Genomic DNA, 19,861 nt, shown 5'->3' with positions numbered 1-19,861 from the left:
TAGGATCAAGATGGGGCTCATAATAGCCTTTATTGAAAATATATTATATTTTAATTTTATTATTAATTTTTCTTGGGAAGAAAATACCACTTTTTAAATATTGAGACATTTTTATAAAAGGTAAGGAAATAATGAGTGTAGAGCAGACAGGACTGCTGATTAACTCTTAACACACATCAGAATGTGCTAGAGAAAAACAAGACTATGATATTTTTTTTTTGAATATACTGTTTTTTCCTCTTGCTTTCCATTACTTAAGCTGTCTTTTCTCCCCAATGATTCATCACTGAGATTGTTGGACACACGGAGATGACAAAGAGATAATGCAGTCACTTCAACATAATATGAATATTGTCACTGGGTAATATGAGTGGGAAGCAGAGGGGACAGAAACAATGAAGAAAAAAAGGACTACTAAGCAACAGAAAAAGAATGAGAAGTTGACATATCTGTGTAATTTGCATACACAGTGTGAGTATTAAGTGTTTAATACTAATCAACAATTATCAAAATTACTTTTAAAATTCTTGATGTCTGAAACGCTAATTATAGATTTGATATTTAGCATATGTTTGTAAATATAATTTATACTATACTTGTCCAGTGTGCTATTTTCTGCTTCAAAAGTCAGGAACTTCCAGGCAAGATGGCAGCACAGGTAACTGTGGTACTCACCTCATCCCACAGCCACATCAAATTACAACTTAACTACAGAACAACCATCATTCAGAACCTCTTGAAATATGGCTGAATGGAAATCCTACAACTAGGAAATTACAGAAGAAGCCACATCAAGACTGATAGGAAGGGCAGAGACACAGAACAGGCAGTTCCCACATCAATGTCTAGAAGATAAAAACTGGGAGGAATATCTCAGCTGAAGAGTTTCCCCATGAGGAGCCAGGGGTCCCAAACCCACACCAGGCCTCCCAGTCCATGGTTAGAGTGCCAGGAAGAAAACTCCCCATAACTTCTGGCTATGAAAACCAGCAGGGATTGAGACTGAGAGAGATGGAGGGATTCTGGAGTCCCAAACAGTTCCTATTAAAGGACCAGTGCATGTACTTACTCAGACTTACTTCCTCTGATATCCAGTTCTAGGGTAGCAGCTTGAAAGGCACCAGAGACATATGAGGAGGAACTGAATTGTCTGGCAATAGGGAAAGAGCTTGGGGGCAGCTTTCCCCTAGACAGAAGTGCTGGCAGAGGCCATTGTTCCTTTGATAAGCACTTCCCTCACAGAGCTGGCAGGTGGAGCCATATATGAGACTCCATCAACCAGGCTTACACTGTTTGCCCTGTCCTGGGTTTTCCCTGAGACCCCACTCCACCCAAATTTCAGGGTCACCCAAATTTCAGGCTCCATACAAATGGCCTGTGTTAGATCATGCTTCCAATTTTACTAAAATCTCTCAAACAAGTAATAGCATGCTTTGTACTTCTCACAAAGTAGCTCCAGCCCTGGCACTAGCAGGAGCTGAATTTGGTTCTCAGCTTGACCACATATGGGCACTTCCAAGCCTAGCACAAATAGCAGCCACCTGCATATCACTTTGTAGTTCATGCTGGGTGGCTCTGGGCAAAACATAAGTGATAGCTGACCTTGGCCTACACCTCTGAAGAGACCTCAGAACCAGTGCACTCAGTGGACAGCTTCAGACCTCATCAAAACATGACTACACTACCACCTCTACAACATAATTAAGGGGCTCACTCAGCAGACACCAGGTCCCTGCTGAAGTAAGTTCTGCTCTGTGGACTGGGCTCCTGCAGAGCTGATACTCCATGGTGGATCAGAGCATAATGGTCAGAGCTTGGTGGTCAGTAGTCACAGTCAGTCCTTACAGCTGATCAGTCTGGCAGTAAATCTCTCCCATTGATGTGCCAATAGCAATCAAGTCTCAAATATAAGAAGAGGGTGAACATAGTCCATAGAGAGGGGTACACCCACTATGGGCACACCTGGTGTGTGCAACTTGGGTGTTTGGGTAGGCTGTGCCACTGGATGCTACAGAATACATACAACATTAGGCCACTCTTCAAAGCCTGAGAGATGTAGTAGCTCCGGTTAATATATAGAAACAAACAGAGGGAGGCTGCCAAAATGAGAAGACAAAGAGACATGTCCTAAATGAAAGAACAGAAAAAACTTCAGTAAAAGAACTAAACAAAACAGAAACAAGCAATCTACTAGATACAGAGTTCAAAACACTGGTTATAAGGATGCTCAACAAACAGTGAGAACCTCGATAACACAAAAAAGAACCAGTTAGAAATGTAACTGAAATAAAGAATAACTTACTAGGAATAAACAGTATAGTAGATTAAACACAGAATCAAAGCATCGATTTGGAATTAAAGAAGCAAAAAACACCTCATCAAAACAGGAAAAAGAAAAACAATCCAAAAAAATGAGGATAATGTAAGGAGCCTGTGGGATAACTTCAAGTGTACCAACATTTTCCTCATGGGAATGCTGGAAAGAGAAGAGAGAGAGCAAGAAATTGAAAACTTCTGTGAAAAAATAATGACAGACTTCTGGCCAAGATGGAGGCATAGACAGACATGCTGCGTCTCCCTCCACAACTAAGAAGGACTACAACTACCTCAAAACTAGAAACAACCAGAAGTTCCAGAAAATCAAAGTGCATAGAAGTCTAGCAAACAAAGATGTAAAGAAGAAATACCCATTCAGACAGGAGCGATAGCTCTCCCTGGGACACAGAAGCAAACAAACACAGGAGACCTCTGGCCAAGATAGAGGCCTAGACTGACACATTCCATTTCCCCCCACAACTAAGAAGGAATACAAATACCTCAAAACCAGAAAAAAACAGAAGTTCCAGAAAATAAATGGAAGTCCAACGTATGAAGTTTTAAAGAAGTGGTGCTCATCTGGACAGGTAAGAAGGGCGAAGCCGGGGAGGAGAGTTCAAGCTGTGCTGTCCATGGCAGCAGCAACAACAGAGGCAGGACACCAGTAAGCACAGATACCCATATTTACGGGGAGGCGAGAAGTGTCCGGGGAGCACCCCTGACTGCAGACCAGACCTGTCAGCTTGCGATTCCAAAGCTGGGGAAGGCAGACCTCCATTGCCTTGGACTGTGAGGCCCAGAGGAGGTGGAGATGAAGGAGGAGGCTCCCGGTCTCTCAGCAGAGAGTGGACAGCAGGCATCCATCTTGGACCTCCACCCCCGCAGAAAATGCCACAGTTTGGTGAGATGGGTCACCCGGTTGTGACGAGTGAATGGGGTTCCACCCCCTATAGCATAGGAGGTGTGACAGCTCTACCCAGGAAGCAAAGGTAAACACAAAACAATCAGGATGGCACAGATCATGATAGAGATCCTGGTGACACAGCTGACCAGATAGCAAATATCTAATCTAACTAAGCAGTAGATAGGAAATATTTCTGAGGCATAGTTCAGAGCTTTGGCTATAAAAATTCTTACAGACCTAACAGCATATCTGAAATAAGATGGGAAAGGAATGAAGGCTAGTCCTGTTGAAATGAACAAAAACACATATGAAACTAGTGGTGAGGGCAAGAAAACCAGGGATCAAATCATTAAATCGGAACACAAGAAAGCAACAAATAGTCAACCAGTGCAGAAAGAGAAAACGAGAAGTGAGAACATGAGGAGAGGCTCAGAAACTTAACGAACAGCTATAAGTGGGCCAACATCCAAATCATAGGGCTGCCAGAAGGAGAAGAAGAAGAACTAGAAATGGAAAAATTATGTGAAAAGATAATGAAGCAGAACCTCCCTAACTTGGGGAAGGAAATAGACTTGCAAGTCCAGGAAGCACAGAGAGTTCCAAAACAACTGGACCCAGGGAGAGTCACACCAAGACACATTAAAATCAAAACGTCAAAAATTAAGGATAAAGAGAGAATCTTAAAAACAGCAAGAGAGAAGAAGAGAATTACATGCAAAAGAGTCCCAATAAGACTCTCAGCTGATTTCTCAAAAGGAACTCTGCAAGCAAGAAGGGACTGGCAAGAAATATTCAAAGTAATGAAAAGCAAAAACCTACAGCCATGATTACTCTATCCAGCAAAGATGTCACTCAGAACAGAAGGGCAGAGAAAGTTCTTCCAGGACAAAGTAAAACTGAAGGAGTTCATCAGATCCAAACCACTGTGATATGAAATGTTAAAGGATCTTATTTAGGAGAAGGAGGATCAAAACTATGAACATTAAAATGAAAACTGTGTCACAACCAACAATAGAAGCTAAGGAATTGAAACAAAAGCAAACTAAGTAGGCAATGAAAGTGGGAAAAGAATTATAGGTATGGGGAACATTTTGGGGGGAAGTCAGCAGGGAGGGGGAAGGGATGAAAGGGAGGGAGATGTTACAGAAATTAAGAAGCATAGTAGAAGGGAGTCGAGTAGATAGTAAGATGTTGAGAAGAACTATATGCACAACGAATGGGCACGGACTAAGGGAGGGACAACTGGAGGGAGGGCGGTCACTGGGAGGAGGGGAACAAAGGGAACAGAAATTGGGACAACTGTAATAGCATAAATAATAAAGCATATTAAAAAAGAAAAAGAAATCCAAAAAAAAATAATGACAGAAAAATTCCTAACTTGCTGAAAAAAATAGATATACAAGTCCAGGAAGCACAGAGATTCCCAAGAAGATGAACCCAAAGAGACCCACATCAAGACACACCAAAATTAAAATGCAAAAAGTTAAAGACAAAGAGAGAATCTTAAAAGCAGCAAGTGAAAAGCAGCTAGTTAGCTATAAGGGAGGTCTCATAAGACTGTCAGCTGATTTCTCAAAAGAAACTTTGCAGGCTAGAAGGGACTGTCAAGAAATATTCAAAGTGATGAAAGCAAGGACTTACGACCTAGACTACAGCAAAACTATCATTTAGAATTGAAGGAGAGACAAAGAGCTTCCCAGAAAATAAACAGCTAATGGAGTTCATCACTACCAAACCAGTATTATGTGAAATATTAAAGGATCTTGTTTAAGAAGAAGAAGAAAAAGATTAAAAATATGAACAAGAAAATGGCAATAAGTACTTATCTATCAATAATTAAAATATAAAAAACAAAATAAATGAACAAGCAGAGCAGAAGCAGACTAATAGACACAGAGAATGTTTTCACAGTTGCCAGATGGGAGGGAGGTTAGGGGGATGGGTGAAAAGGTAAAGAGATTAAGAAGCACAAATTGGTTGTTACAGAACAGTCATGGGGATGTACATAGTCATGAGTATATTATCTTGATTTTCTCACAAATAATTAGTTTTCTCTGAGCACAGGTCCTAAGTACCTGAACCCTCATTTAGCTTGCTCCTCCTGTTTCAAGTTTTTCACTTAGATGCTACTTTCATTCCCTGAAGCTCCAAGTGTGGGTTCTAGACTACCAGCACATTACATTAGTGCCCTACACTTCTCTTACCTGAGCCCTAAGCACACTGCATTATAGTGGTTTATCTATGTATCTTGATTCTCTGAGAGACACAGGAAAGTGATAATTATGAGTATAAGCTTTGAAATAGTAAAAACATTTTGTAGACCATACTGTATGCCAAGTGTTATTCTGAGTACTTTACATACATTAATGAAACTAATCTTATAACAACTCAACAGGAATCTGAGTCAGAGGCAGGTTATATTTCCTAAGGTTACACATCCAATAAGAAGTAGATCTATAATTTGAACCCTGGCTTTTACTTCTAGCGACCATGTTTTTTATCATAAGGTGTTGCCTCTTGAGTTCTAAAACAAGATCAGTTACTTTCTAGCCACTTGACCTAAGGTAAATTACTCTGTGAACCTCAGTTTTTTTAATTTGTAAAGTAGAAATATATTACAGTATTTAGTTAAAGGAGTTTAGAAGATTCAGTGAGATAATGCATCTAGTAGATAGTAGATAATTCATTCAGCATAGTACTTGACATATAATAAACGCTCTATAATTACCCTGGGAAACACAATTTTTGTTGAGTTAGATTTGACACTTGTTTTTGACTCACTTTTGGTATCTTAATCCAAAAATGACCTCAGATTTTTTCTATCACATCAACTTTTTAAGGTATAGGATACAATCCTTTTGTTTCCCAAATCATACAGAATGTACATACAAAGGAAAATAAAGAAACAATTACCTAAATATAGTGTTTATTTAGAGTTATTTTATTCATATAAAGGCTATACATTGTTGCTGTAAGTCAAATTGTGTACAAGTAGTAAAGTTATGCTACCAAACATACATATTAATGTAAAAATTTATGCTTATAGCTTTTCCTGGAGTGTTCAATCTGTGGACAATCTTGCCTGAGGCTCCAACAATAGTAAGCCATCATATGTACATCCCATCTACCCTGATACAGTGCCTCCATGACCTTCAAATCTTGGTGGAATCTTTCACCTTGCTCATCACTGACTGCACCAAGGTTTTTTTGGAAGTCAGCAAGATGGCTATGCAGAAAATGCACCTCGATGCTCATGTTGCAACCAAGCATTTTGAAGGTCTCCAAGAGTTTTTGGACAATTTTTGTGTAATTCTGTGCTCGTGTATTTCCAAGAAAGTCCTTGACAAAGTTTTTGAATGACTACCAAGTATTCTTTTGGAGTTCTGACATTGTCCCGATGAAATGTTCATCTTTAGTGAGCTGCCAAATCTGTGGACTGTCAAACATGCAGGCCTTTATCTTTTCAAATGATAGGCTAGGAAATGCCAAAATGAGATACTTGAAACAGTCTCCTTCAGTTGGCAAAGCTTTATCAAATTGCTTCATGAGACACAGTTTTATGTACAGAAGTGGGAATATAACGTTCTTTCTGTCAACAAAGTGGATCCAATGTTTGGATCACCAGGTTTGAGGTCAGATCCTGGAAGCCAATTCAACTCCATCCAATGCTTTTCACAAGCTCTACAGTCCCACATACACAGAAAACAGGGGTACTTGGTATATCCGCGTTGCTGACCAAGAAGGAAGCAGACCATTTTAAAGTAAACACAGATTACCCAACTGTGCTTGTGATATTGCAACAGATCAATGACTCTCTTTATGTCTTCATATTCTTCATGAAAACTAACTGAATGGCCAATTGGGACTACACCAAATAAACTGTCACTGTGGAGGAGGACACACTTCAAGCTCCACTTTGAGCTACCGATGAACAGTTGCCATTCAATTGCATCATAGATTGGAATTCCCAATTCCTCCATTAAACCATGTATATTATGGTAATACACAAAGCCACCATCACTTTGAAAGTACTGCAGAAATGCCCTTTCTCTTGATCGAAAGTAGGATACCTTCGCTTCTTTTTCAAGCAAGTTTTTCTCATGCAGTCTTGATGTTAGGAGTTCTGAAGCCTTTTGGATAGTCCCAAATCCCGTGCCAAATCATTCAACTCATGCTGATCAAATCCCTTATGGACTGAGTCATCTTCAATTTCAAAATCTTCATCGTTGCTGTCACCTAGTTCTTCACCATACTCCTGTTTTTCTAAAGAGGGTAGTTCAATAAAAACTGGCACTGGGATTTCAACTGAATGAGGCACTGGGCATATAGCTGATTGTAGACTAGGATACTCTATTTTACATTTATTTTTCTTGTTATATCTTGATATTTTCACAATACAAAAGTAACAGTCACTTGAATGATCTCTGGGCTCTCGCCAAACCATAGGTATACCAAATGGCAATTTATCATGTGTTTCCTTCATCCACATCCATAAATTCTTGACACACTGCTTGCACACCTTGTGAGGGGCCCAAGACTTATCTTGATCACCAAGTTTTACTTTAAAATATGCAAAATAGGCTTGCCTGACAAATGCGCTGATGTTTGTCCTTTGACTGGATATGACAAAACGAATCAGGGTTGTTTGGCACTTAGGATGAGAAATAGCAGAGGTAGACATGATCTGAAGGAAAGGAAATAAGTATGTATGTAAATAAAAAATAAATTCTGCTAAATCTTTGTATAGAGACAAGAACTCGGACTACATTTTGGAACACAATTCACTATGTAGAGCGGCGCACAACCTCTCACCACACAGTCTCATGTGTAACTGAATATCCTAGACAAGTATGAACCTGTCGCTGGTTTCCAAGGTCATTCCCCACCCCTCCCCACTTGAGGAAGGTTTGCTCTCAGCCAGTAGGAGAGCACTAGTGCTTCTCTCAATCCAGGCTCAATCCAGCCTAGAGTGGTCGCATTAAGATAAGCTGTACAGAAAAAACTTGACATTATAGAAGAAAACTAACTGCAGTTTTGAAATCAGCATGCCTATTTAAGTCTAAAACAGCTGAAAAATCAAACTTAACAGGAATTATGTTAAGAATTGTTTCCCAGTGTTATTTGTCTGCTGTCATTTCATCTTTATTCTCCTCCTTTCTTTTCTTTTCTTTTTCTTCTTCTCACTCTTCAGAATAATGTTTTCAACTCTGAGCAGAAAATGGATATATAGTAGACATCAATAAACATCTCCTGAATGAAGGAATAAAGGAGTGATTGAGTGAGATAGCATGTAAATTTTCTTTGAGATAGATTTGCATCAATCTTTCATATATCTTAGCCATATATTTTCCTCTTCACAGGCTGAGAGAATCTGGCTGTGACAGGTGCAACCCTCAGTGGGGTTGACCTGTCAGGCAGTTGTACCTCTTCACTCATAGCAGCATGCTCTGCTGAAGAGCAGAACCTTTCTAGATGAAAAACGTTTACCTTGCTTAAAAGTGGACAAGTAGCCAGGCTCTTCTGCTAAAACCACAAAGTTGGAGCTCATTTTGCAAGAGCTTCTAAAATGTCTATAATACCAAGAAGTACTATATAGCCTTGCATTCTAAATTAAGTATTTAATGTTCTCAAATAATCTCAAAATTTTATATTAAATTGACACTATGGAATATCAAAATTTTACTAAATTAAGTGAATATAAGCATTCTGCAAAGCCATTACTATTGCATTACATTATTAAATATTAATTTAAATAATAATAATGATGACTGTTATTGTGATAATTGCATAAATTTATACACAGTCTTTGTTCTTTTGGATTGTATAGGTCCAAAATAGCATCAACATTTTTAAGATGCCAGATTTTAGCATGATGAGCAGACATTCTTTGCTTAGTGTATCCAAAGATAAAACATAAACTAGAAACCAACACTAACTTGCAGTTCAAGCATTCCTGAATCAAATACCTTAGTGAAGGAAAGTGATAAAATCTCAGATCTTCTCATTCTCAGCAAGCGCTGCTACATTTTTTTCTAGGATTAGTTATTAGGGACAATTCTTATATAGAAGAAATTTTCTATAAAGTGAGAATTTCACTGCTGTATATTCTATACTGCTCCGAAGGGAATTCACAAAACTTGTTGCATTCTGTTATCAATGAATATGATATTTCTGGCATTCTGCCTGTGCTTGTGTGTTCCTGTGTAGGCTGGAAATATTCCTCGGTACAGAGGTGAGCAGAGAAGCACAGCGCACACACTGGGGAGAGCATGGGGGATTCAAGTCAACTTGGTTGGTCTTAGCTGGAATTTTGTTTATTCGTCCTTGTTCCTTAGTTTCCTGTATCTCCCCTCTTTCTTATACAATTCTACCGTATTGTTGTGGCTAATGGTGGTGGTTTGGTTTGGGAGAATATGTGGTTCTTGACTCTCTCCTTTGGCTTAATCCTAAATGGCAAATAAAAAGGAATCCAAATGTGTGTGGGACCACAAGTATTTTAGGAGAGTCCCTCTCCAGGAACTTTCAGAACCGTAGGAGACCCACCCTCAGCACTAAGTGTATTGTAGTGTTAATGGGGCAAAAAGTGAATTCACTGTTTCAACTCAGTTCTTTGGCACTTTATATTTCTCTATTTCTTTCAAAAGAGTTCACTTGCCTTAACCAAATGTGGCATATCACTAAAGGAATGTAAGATTTACCTTAAATTTCAGTTAATCTTTGAGTTTTGGGCTCCATTCAGTGCCTTGAAAAATGAAGGCAATAGACTTCTGGAAAAAAAGAAAAGTCAGTGGGATTTTGTTTCAAACTTATTGAGTTCATGGAAATTCCTGTCTTTTATCTGCAGAGAGTTTTAGAATAAATATCTCTGCCATTATGAGGTTCTTATATTTTGCCAGAAATCTATATCATTAGCTAATGAAATTTAAGCAATTTTCAAAGTCTTCATAAATATATAAGATTTAAAATACTTAGATTTTTATTTTCAGAAAGTAAAATTCAGTTGGTGAAAATTAGATAAATTAAATAAACTACAATTGATGACTTGTCTTAATTATTAAGGGTTCATGTTATACTAAATTTCATAATATATTTTAAAAATTAAGTATAGAAAAAATTATAAGGTTAAAGAAATTGAAAACACTATCTCAAAGACTTACTCTAGAAAGTGGCTATTTACAAAATGCAAAGTTTTATTATTTTATTGTTAAGGTGGTTTCTTACAACAGGAAAGATTTCTAAAATTGAAGCTGTATGGTGGAGAAGACATTTACAAAATGAAACCTCTCCTTGGTAAGATATGTATGTGCAAAATATGTTAATAAGAAATGATGCTTAAAAGAAAGTTCTAGCGAGTGAGTAACAAAATAACTTTAAACAAACAGACTGAATGTATACAGTCTGTCTTAGGCTGGAAACCTGAGCTCTGGATGATATATAGGAGTAACAGATGTGGCTCCTGAGCAAACAGGGATATGACTGGAAAGGGTGCAAAGGTCAGACCTCCGGCAAAGTCTTGTATATAGCAAGGGCTTCTAGAAGCAATCCTCCTCTTCCACGACAGACAGAAAGAAAGACACACACATGAGACACATACACAAGACACACACTTTTTTTCTTTTCCTTTTATGACTTTAAAGTATCTGGTGTCCTTTAACCTCGAGTTTCTATTAATTACTATCTTCTGTTATCCCTCTCTTAATTCATATCCTTCCCTTAAAGGTTTAAGTGTTTATATCCTTTTAATTTGGGACTTGCTTTATGCTGTAACTTAACCTTTTCTCTTCCGGTAAATTCTATCCTGGTGGTCCGAGAATCTTAGTGTTGCAAGGGATCCTTAAGTTAGCTACACCAACATCTTACTTGGTGAGGAATTCCTGGCTTGTTCTAGCCATAAAGAAGGATGTTAGGATTGCTTTGTTGCTTAGATAGTGGGAACTCCCTGCACTGCAGGCTTACCCAAATCACTGCTAGGAAGTCATGGGGTGTGCCTACCTCTCCCAGTTCATTTCTACTCCTATTAGTCTTTTTGTAGCTATCAAGTGGTTTATAAGATAATATTTTTTATTATATTCTTGACTATATTCCTTTCCCCACCCTCCTCCCCTTTCATTTTTCATCATCCTTTAACACGATTTTAAAAACATAATACTATAAAATTATGTATTTCTACCAGGCACTCTCGCTAATTTGGCTAAAAGTATATGCCACTTTAAATATAGACAACCTCTGCTGACTTCGTGAGCACACACATACACACACCACAAAATACCATACACATACCACACAAACCACAACACACCATACCACACACATCACACCACACACACACTACACCACATCAGACACACAACACACCACACATACTACACTATACTCCCTAACCTAAACTATATATATGAAGCCTTGCAAGTAGCTTAGCATAGACTAACTTTTATTTAGAATTCACAACTTTGTTTAGATTAACCTGTAAACTCACTTAGATTATCGTGGATGTTAAGGTTTGTGTAACCATATCCTGCAATTTGCTAAAGTTTGACAGAAAGGCCATCTTTGACATTGATGAATGCCAGAGCTGTTTTCAAGGAGAAGACCACGGTGATTCACAGAACCAGGGACTAATCTGACTAATCTGGTTCAAACTTTCTGAGGTTAGCCAAAGCAGCCTGGAGGATTCCATACTGACCTCTTCATGAACTAGTCCCATTATACCTTCATTATAATATTAAAATCTCCTGGGGTGGAGGTGGGGATGGGTGAGGCGGAGATTTTCTGCCATTTTTGAACATGCAACATATGTATAGCTATGTTTTCCAACTGCTCATGAACAAGAAATGTCCCCACCTATACGTGTTGTGTTGACAAAGCTCACCTCCATGTATATGCATGATTTCCTTGAATAAAGATGAATCCAATTTTTTGCTCAACAGCACACCACCCCTGTCCTCGCCTGCTGGCTAGCTATAAATATCTTCTTTCTCATGAAATTTTCTTGGAGTTGTCTTTTGGCTGGCAACTACTGAGTAACTGGACCTGGTTCCATTCAGTCCGGCAACAACACACAGGCACACACACATACACAAGTATCTGTTTCCTACTCAATAGCATCCAAGTTTGATCCACCATCCCTTTCTTTTTTGTTCATGAAAAGGACCTTTGACTTTTTCACATACATATTGTATTTATAACATTTGCAAAGAAATGTGTTCATGTAGAATTCTGAGTCTTTCTGTTTTTTTATTGTTGTTTTATTTTTATTTATTTTTAAAGTATATTTTATTGATTATGTTGTTACAGTAGTTCCAATTATTTTTCCCATTTTCTCCCCTCTGCCCAGTACCCCCCTTCCCTCCAGCAAACCCACCCCCCTTAGTTCATGTCCATGGGTCATGCATATGAGTTCTTTGACTTCACCCTTTCCTATATTATTCTTAACATGCCCCTGTCTATTCTGTGTCAACTGATTATGCTTCTTAGTCCATGCACCATTTCCCCATTTCTCTCCCTCCCCCCTCCCATCTGATAACCCTCCAAATGATTCCCATACCTATGATTCTGTTCCTAGTTTGGTTTCTTAGTTGGATTGCTTTTTCAGGTTCAGTTGTTGATAGTTGTGAGTTTGTTGTCATTTTCGTGTTCATAGTTTTGATCTTCTTTTTCTTAAGTAAGTCCCTTTGACATTTCATATAATAATGGCTTGGTGATGATGAACTCGTTTAGCTTCACCTAATCTGGGAAGCACTTCATCTGCCCTTCCATTCCAAATGATAGCTTTGCTGGATAGAGTAATCTTTGTTGTAAGTTGCTTTTCATCACATTGAATACTGCTTGCCAGTCCCTTCCTGCCTGCAAAGTGTCCTCTGAGAAATCAGCTGATAGTCCTATAGGTACCCCCCCTGTAGGCAACTCTCTGCCTCTTTCTTGCTGCCCCCCAGGGCTCTGTCTTTATATTTCACCTTTGGCATCTCAGTCATGATGCATCCTGGTGTGGTCCCCTCCGGGTCCAGCTCATCCGGGACCCTCCATGCTTCCCAGACCTGTATGTCCATCTCCTTTGCAAAATTTGGGAAGTTTTCTTCATTTCTTTCAATTCTTGCTTCCTCATTCTGCACTGCTTGACTGTTTTTTTCTTCTTTATGTTCCAGATCATTGATTTGAACCCTGGTTTCTTTCCCTTCACCATTGGTTTTGTATTGATTCTTTTTTTTTGTTTGTTTCACTTAGCATAGCCTTCACTTCTTCTCTTACATGTTTGCCATACTCAAGCATATCTGTCAAGCCTGTGAGCATCTTTATCACCAGTGTTTTGAATTCTGCACCTGTTATGTTGTCTACCTCCTCATCTGTTAGGTTGGCTATCTCCTCATCGCCTAGTTCTCCCACTGGAACCATGATCCATTTTCCCTTTTGGGCCACAGTTCTCTGTCTCCTCATTCTGACAGGCTCTGTGTTTGTCTGCCTCTGTGTCCCAGGTAAAGCTGTTGCTCCTGTTACATTGTAAGGGACAGAGCCTTAGGGATTCGTCAGTACAGGGCAACCCATTCACCACATTGTGGCACTGTATGTGGGGGAGGGGTCTGAGAGGAAACAATGCCGCCTGCCCAGCACTCGCCCCTTTTTCAGGCACCTCTTCCACCTCCACACTAGACAGGCACCCCTCCAGCTACTGCTCCGGCCGTCGTACCTGTCCTGAGTCTCCAGAGGCTGGCTTGGCACCCCAGCCCAGCTGAGGTCTGGGCTCTTGGTGGCCACTCACCTCATCTAAACAAAGCCTGCAAAGCGTGTACATGTGCAACAGGATTGGGTCCCCAGGATTGATCTGTATGGGTTTGCAAAGCCTGGAGGTTTTGATTGTGCAGCTTATGCTGAATTTTTTTCCCACCTCTCTGGTGATGCTCACTAGAAGAGCAATAAAATGGTCTAAGCTTCTAAAAGAAAGTAGTAGTGTCCAGAAAAGCATGACAGTGAAGCGCTATGTCTGGAAAACTGTTCCACTTGAACACAGAGCCCGTGTCTGGATACGGGTGAGTGGCAGCCAACTCTAGATGGAGAGGAACTGCGGCTGACTTCTCCAGGGAGAAAGGAGGTTATTAGGACAGATATGAATAGGACCTTCCTGGACAATATAAAATTCCACAAGAGTAGAGGTCCCTGTTCACAGAAGACCCTGTAAACATGCTATTGGCCTATGGGCACCACAACCAAAGTATGAGGTACTGCCAGGAAATGAATTTTACAGTGGGATATATGATTCTTATCACAAAAAATGAAGAAGAATCCTTTTGGCTATTAGATGCTCTTGTTGGAAGAATACCACCTAATTTCTACTACCCTGAGATGCTGGCCCCGAAGATGAACCAAGAGGTCCTGGAGCAGCTGGTGAGGACCATCAGCAGCGGTGGCCCTGATGGTTAGACACGGTATCTGGTGGACTCTGGTCATGTCACACTGGTTCATCTGCCTGCTTGTGAACATCCTGCCCGTGGAGATGGTACTTCAAATCTGGGATAGTTTGTTCAACAAAAGCTTGAAAATGATCTCTGGCTGGCCCTGACCCTGATTAAGTAACATCAGGGTTTTATTGGGAAGCCATCAGTATTGCAGACATTTGTGAAAAGTTCAAGATCACCAAAGGGAGCTTTGTGACTGAATGTCACACCTTTATGCAGAAAATATTCTCAGGTACTAGAAGCTTGTCCATGACCACTATCACCAGTCTTGGAGACAGCTGCAGGACCAAGCTGCTGGCACAGGGTGACTTGGACATTTTCCTCTTTGCACTGACCACCTGGCCTCATTTTCAGAGTTGACAAATTTTTACTGCTTTCCTTTTTAGTGATGTAAATACTTGATATCTCTACACCTTAGTTGTGACTTTTTAAAAAAGTGATTTAAATTCATGTCATTCTGTAACTGATGAGTTATGATGTCAAATTTCTAAAGATATATTTTTACTTGAGAAAATAATATATAAAATGTGCTAGATGTGCATTTGTATTTAATTTACACCTAAAAAAAAAAAAAAAAAGAATCAAAGAACAAATTGAACAGCTTGTTCAATTTACTCCTTACTGGGGTAAATTCCTGGCAAATAACCTACTCACTGAAATTGCTAATATAACGAAGAGAGAAAATTGGGATCAACAAAATATGAGGGGTAGACTGCTGTGTCTGAAGCCCCAGTTCCCTGAAGGGCACTCAGCTAGACTACTTATCTCAGCTTTACCTGCCCATGGATGTGTCCACACGATCCTTGGGCAGAATGAAGAGTGCCACCTACAGGCCTGACCCAGCAATGCTTCCCACACAAATTTCCATGTTCTTAATCTCCAACCTCCAATCAAAGAAGGACACCAATGACCTAGAAGAGGATGGAAGATGAAGGGCGTCTGGGAAACACCCCCAGGCCCATTCCATCCGCCCCCCATTACCAGATCCCTTTCTTCTTTGACTTGTGATTTGAGTGGGACATAAACATTTGTATTCCATTGGAATGCTGATATATGTGGGAGATATTTGTTGCAATATTTAGCCTATTTCCGATAATACTGAAGGCTCTGGAAAGCCAACTAGGAAATAGGTGGAGTTTATGTTCCTGAAGACAGTAACAATTGCTAAGAAGCATGTCCGTGCCAGAGAATGGGTAAGGATCTCAATAAGAGTGCTTAGTTCTTAATGGGCTAGAAGCCTAGTGCTTCCAGGTTCAGGTTCCCTGCTGAAGAACAGGTGAAAAGCTGAGATGTATTTAAGAAATCTTTTACACAAAGTTGCTCAATGCGCTTGAGCTTTTCTTGCTCAAGAGGAGAGAAACACATAAAAGGAAAGCCCATCTGTTTGGGGACCATTAATGTGCATCTAGGCTCCTAGGTAACACATACATGAAAGAGGGAATAGAGACTATCCTGATGAGATCTAATTCAGCTTTAGAACAATTTCTGAAATCCATGGCCCCCTAGAGAGACACACAATTACAAGTAAGAACTCTTTATTAGTTCAGTACTGTTAAAATGATTGGAGTTTTAAACTTCTGGTTTACACTAGCCTTAAACTAGGAATGCATTGTTCTAACCACAAATTTTCTCTTTTCTGTAATATGTAGACAATATAGTGAGGATTTCTAAGGACTTGGTGATTTTTTGAGGTAATTACAAATAAAGAAGAGATGGCATACAAACTAGCTTGTTACTTTGGACTTTCTTTTTGCTCTGCTTGTTATGGGTTGTTTGTAATATAGCAATTTAATATAGAACATTTTGTTTTTTGCTAAGACTGATTTTTTTTTATTTTGGTTTTTCAATTACAGTTGTCCCCTTTTCCCCTAATTTCTCTCCCCCACACAACCCACCCCCTCTCCCACAATCATATCCCTCCCCGTTGTCCATGTCCATGAGTCATTTACACGGGTTCTTTGACTAAACCCTTCCCTTACTTATCCCCCTTCTCTCCCTCTCCCCTCCCCCCTATTGACTGCTATTCTGCTCTTTGTTCTATTTAGTTCTTTTGTTTGTGTTGTTCTTTAGTTTCCTGTATTAGGTGATATCATATGGTATTTTTCTTTCTTTGCCTGGCTTATTTCACTAAGCATAATTCTCTCTAGTTCCATCCATGTTGTTGCAAATGGCAGGAGTTCCTTCTTTCTTTCTGCTACATAGTATTCCATTGTGTAAATGTACCACAGTTTTTTGGTCCACTCATCTACAGATGGGCGCTTAGGTTGTTTCCAGCACTTAGCTATTGTAAACAGTGCTGCAATGAACATAGGGGTGCATAAGTTCTTTTGAATTGGTGTTTCAAGATTCTTCGGGTATAATCCTAGTAGTGGAGTCGCTGGTTCAAAAGGCAGTTCCATTTTTAATCTTTTGAGGCAATTCCATACTGTTCTCCATAGTGGCTGCACCAGTCTGCATTCCCACCAACAGTGCAGTAGGGTTCCCTTTACTCCACATCCTCGCCAGCACTTGTTGTTTGTTGATTTGTTGATGATGGCCATTCTGACTGGTATAAAGTGGTATCTCATTGTGGTTTTTATTTGCATCTCTCTGATGGCTAGTGATGTTAAGCATTTTTTCATATGCTTATGGACCTTCTTTGTATCCTCCTTGGAGAAGTGTTTTTTCAGGTCCTTTGCCCATTTTTTAATTGGGTTGTTTGTTTTCTTGATGTTGAGTCGTATCAGCTCTTTATATATTTTGGAAATAAGTCCCCTGTCTCTGATGTCATTGTCAAATATGTTTTCCCATATGGTTGGTTTCCTTTTCATCTTGCTGATGTTTTCTTTTGCTGAGCAGAAACTCTTTAGTTTGATGTAATCCCATTTATTTATTTTTTCCTTTATTTCTCTTGCTTTAGGAGATGTATCCGTGAAGAAATTGTTACGTGAGATATCTGATATTTTCTTGCCTATGTTTTTCTCTAGGACTTTTATGGTGTCACGGCTTACATTTAAGTCTTTGATACATCTTGAGTTTATTCTCGTGTGTGGTGTAAGTTGGTGGTCTAGTTTCATTTTTTTGCAGGTTCCTATCCAGTTCTCCGAGCACCATTTGTTAAAGAGGCTCTTCTCACTCCATTTTATGTTCCTTCTTCCTTTATCAAATATTAGTTGACCATAGAGGCCTGGGTTTATTTCTGGACTCTCTATTCTGTTCCACTGATCTATATGTCTGTTCTTATGCCAGTACCAGACTGTTTTGATTACAGTGGCTTTGTAGTATTGTTTAATATCTGGTGTTGTGATTCCTCCTGCTTTGTTCTTCTGTCTCAAGATTGCTTTTGCTATTCGCGGTCTCTTTTAGTTCCATATGAATTTATGGAGTATTTGTTCTAGGTCTGTGAAATATGTCATTGGTATTTTAATAGGGATTGCATTGAATCTGTAAATTGCTTTGGGTAGTATGGCCATTTTGATGATGTTGATTCTTCCCATCCAAGAACATGGTATTTGCTTCCATTTATTTGTATCTTCCTTAATTTCTTTCTTCAATGTTATGTAATTTTCAGAGTACAGGTCTTTTATCTCTTTGGTTAAGTTTATTCCTAGGTACTTTATTTTTCTTGTTGCTATAGTAAATGGTATTTTCTTCTTTGTCTCTGTCTCTGCTATTTTATTGTTGGTGTACAGAAATGCCTTAGATTTCTGTATATTTATTTTGTACCCTGAGATTTTGCCAAATTCACTTATTATATCGAGTAGTCTTTTAGTGGAGTTTATAGGATTTTCTAGGTATACTATCATGTCATCTGCATAAAATGAAAGTTTTACTTCCTCTTTCCCAATTTGGATGCCTTTTATTTCTTTTTCTTGTCTGATTGCTGTGGCTAGGACTTCCAACACTATGTTGAAAAGGAGTGGAGAGAGTGGACAACCTTGTCTAGTTCCTGAGTTCAGGGGGAATGCTTTCAGTTTTTGTCCATTGAGTATGATGTTGGCCTCAGGCTTCTAATATATAGCCTTAATGATGTTAAGGTATGCTCCCTCTATTTCCATTTGGCTGAGTGTTTTCATCATAAATGGGTGTTGTACTTTATCAAATGCTTTTTCTGCATCTATTGATATGATCATGTGATTTTTGTCTTTCATTCTGTTTAGGTGATGTATTATATTTATTGATTTGCAAATATTAAACCATCCTTGCATCCCTGGAATGAAGTCCACTTGATCATGATGTATGATCTTTTTGATGTATTGCTGGATCCTGTTTGCCAATATTTTATTGAGGATTGTAGCATCTATGTTCATCAGTGATATTGGCCTGTAGTTTTCTTTCTTTGTTGTGTCTTGACCTGGTTTGGGGATTAGGATAATACTGGCTTCATAGAAAGAGTTCGGGATTTTCCCCTCTTCTTGGATTTTTTGGAACAGTTTGAGGAGGATAGGAGTTAGTTCTTCCCTGAATGTTTTGTAGAATTCGCCTGTGAAGCCATCCGGTCCAGGGCTTTTGTGTGCAGGGAGATTTTGGATTACTGTTTCAATTTCCTTTTTTTTTTATTGGTCTGTTGAGACTTTCCACTTCTTCTTGATTCAGTTTTGGAAGGTTGTATGTTTCTGGAAATTTGTCCATTTGTTCTAGATTGTCAAATTTCTTGTCATACAGGTGTCTGAAGTAACTTCTAACTATCATTTGTATTTCTGAGGTATCAGTCGTGATTTCTCCTCTTTCATTTCTGATTTTGTTTATTTGGGTCTTCTCTCTTTTTTTCTTGATTAGACTGGCTAGAGGCTTGTCGATTTTGTTTATTTTTTCGGAGAACCAGCTCTTAGTTTTGTTGATCTTTTGGATTGTTTGTTTAGTCTCTATGTCATTTAGTTCTGCTCTGATCTTGATGATTTCGTTCCTTCTTCTTGCCCTAGGCTTTGTTTGTTGTTGTTGTTCTAGTTCTTGTAGCTTTATGGTTAGGTTTTTTATTTGAGATTCTTCTATCCTTTTCAGATATGCCTGTATTGCTATGAACTTCCCTCTCAGGACTGCTTTTGCTGTGTCCCACAGGTTTTGGGCTGTTGTGTGCTCATTATCATTAGTTTCTAGAAATTTCTTGATTTCTTCTTTGATGTCATTGTTAACCCATTCATTATTTAATAGCATGTTATTCATTCTCCATGAGTTTGACTGTCTTTGATTTTTTTCTCTAACATTGATTTCTAGT

The 19,861-nt window shown here is 39.0% G+C and overlaps 1 pseudogene; it reads left to right on the top strand.

Moving 5' to 3' along the window:
* Positions 1-646: 646 nt before the first annotated feature.
* Positions 647-15,027, top strand: LOC150002864 (growth hormone-regulated TBC protein 1 pseudogene; annotated as a pseudogene).
* Positions 15,028-19,861: the final 4,834 nt, after the last annotated feature.

The sequence above is a fragment of the Furipterus horrens genome, unplaced genomic scaffold (assembly GCF_987537825.1).
Source record: "Furipterus horrens unplaced genomic scaffold, mFurHor1.1.pri manual_scaffold_8, whole genome shotgun sequence".
Taxonomy (NCBI): Eukaryota; Metazoa; Chordata; class Mammalia; order Chiroptera; family Furipteridae; genus Furipterus; species Furipterus horrens.
This window is presented reverse-complemented; position numbering and strand designations above follow the sequence as displayed.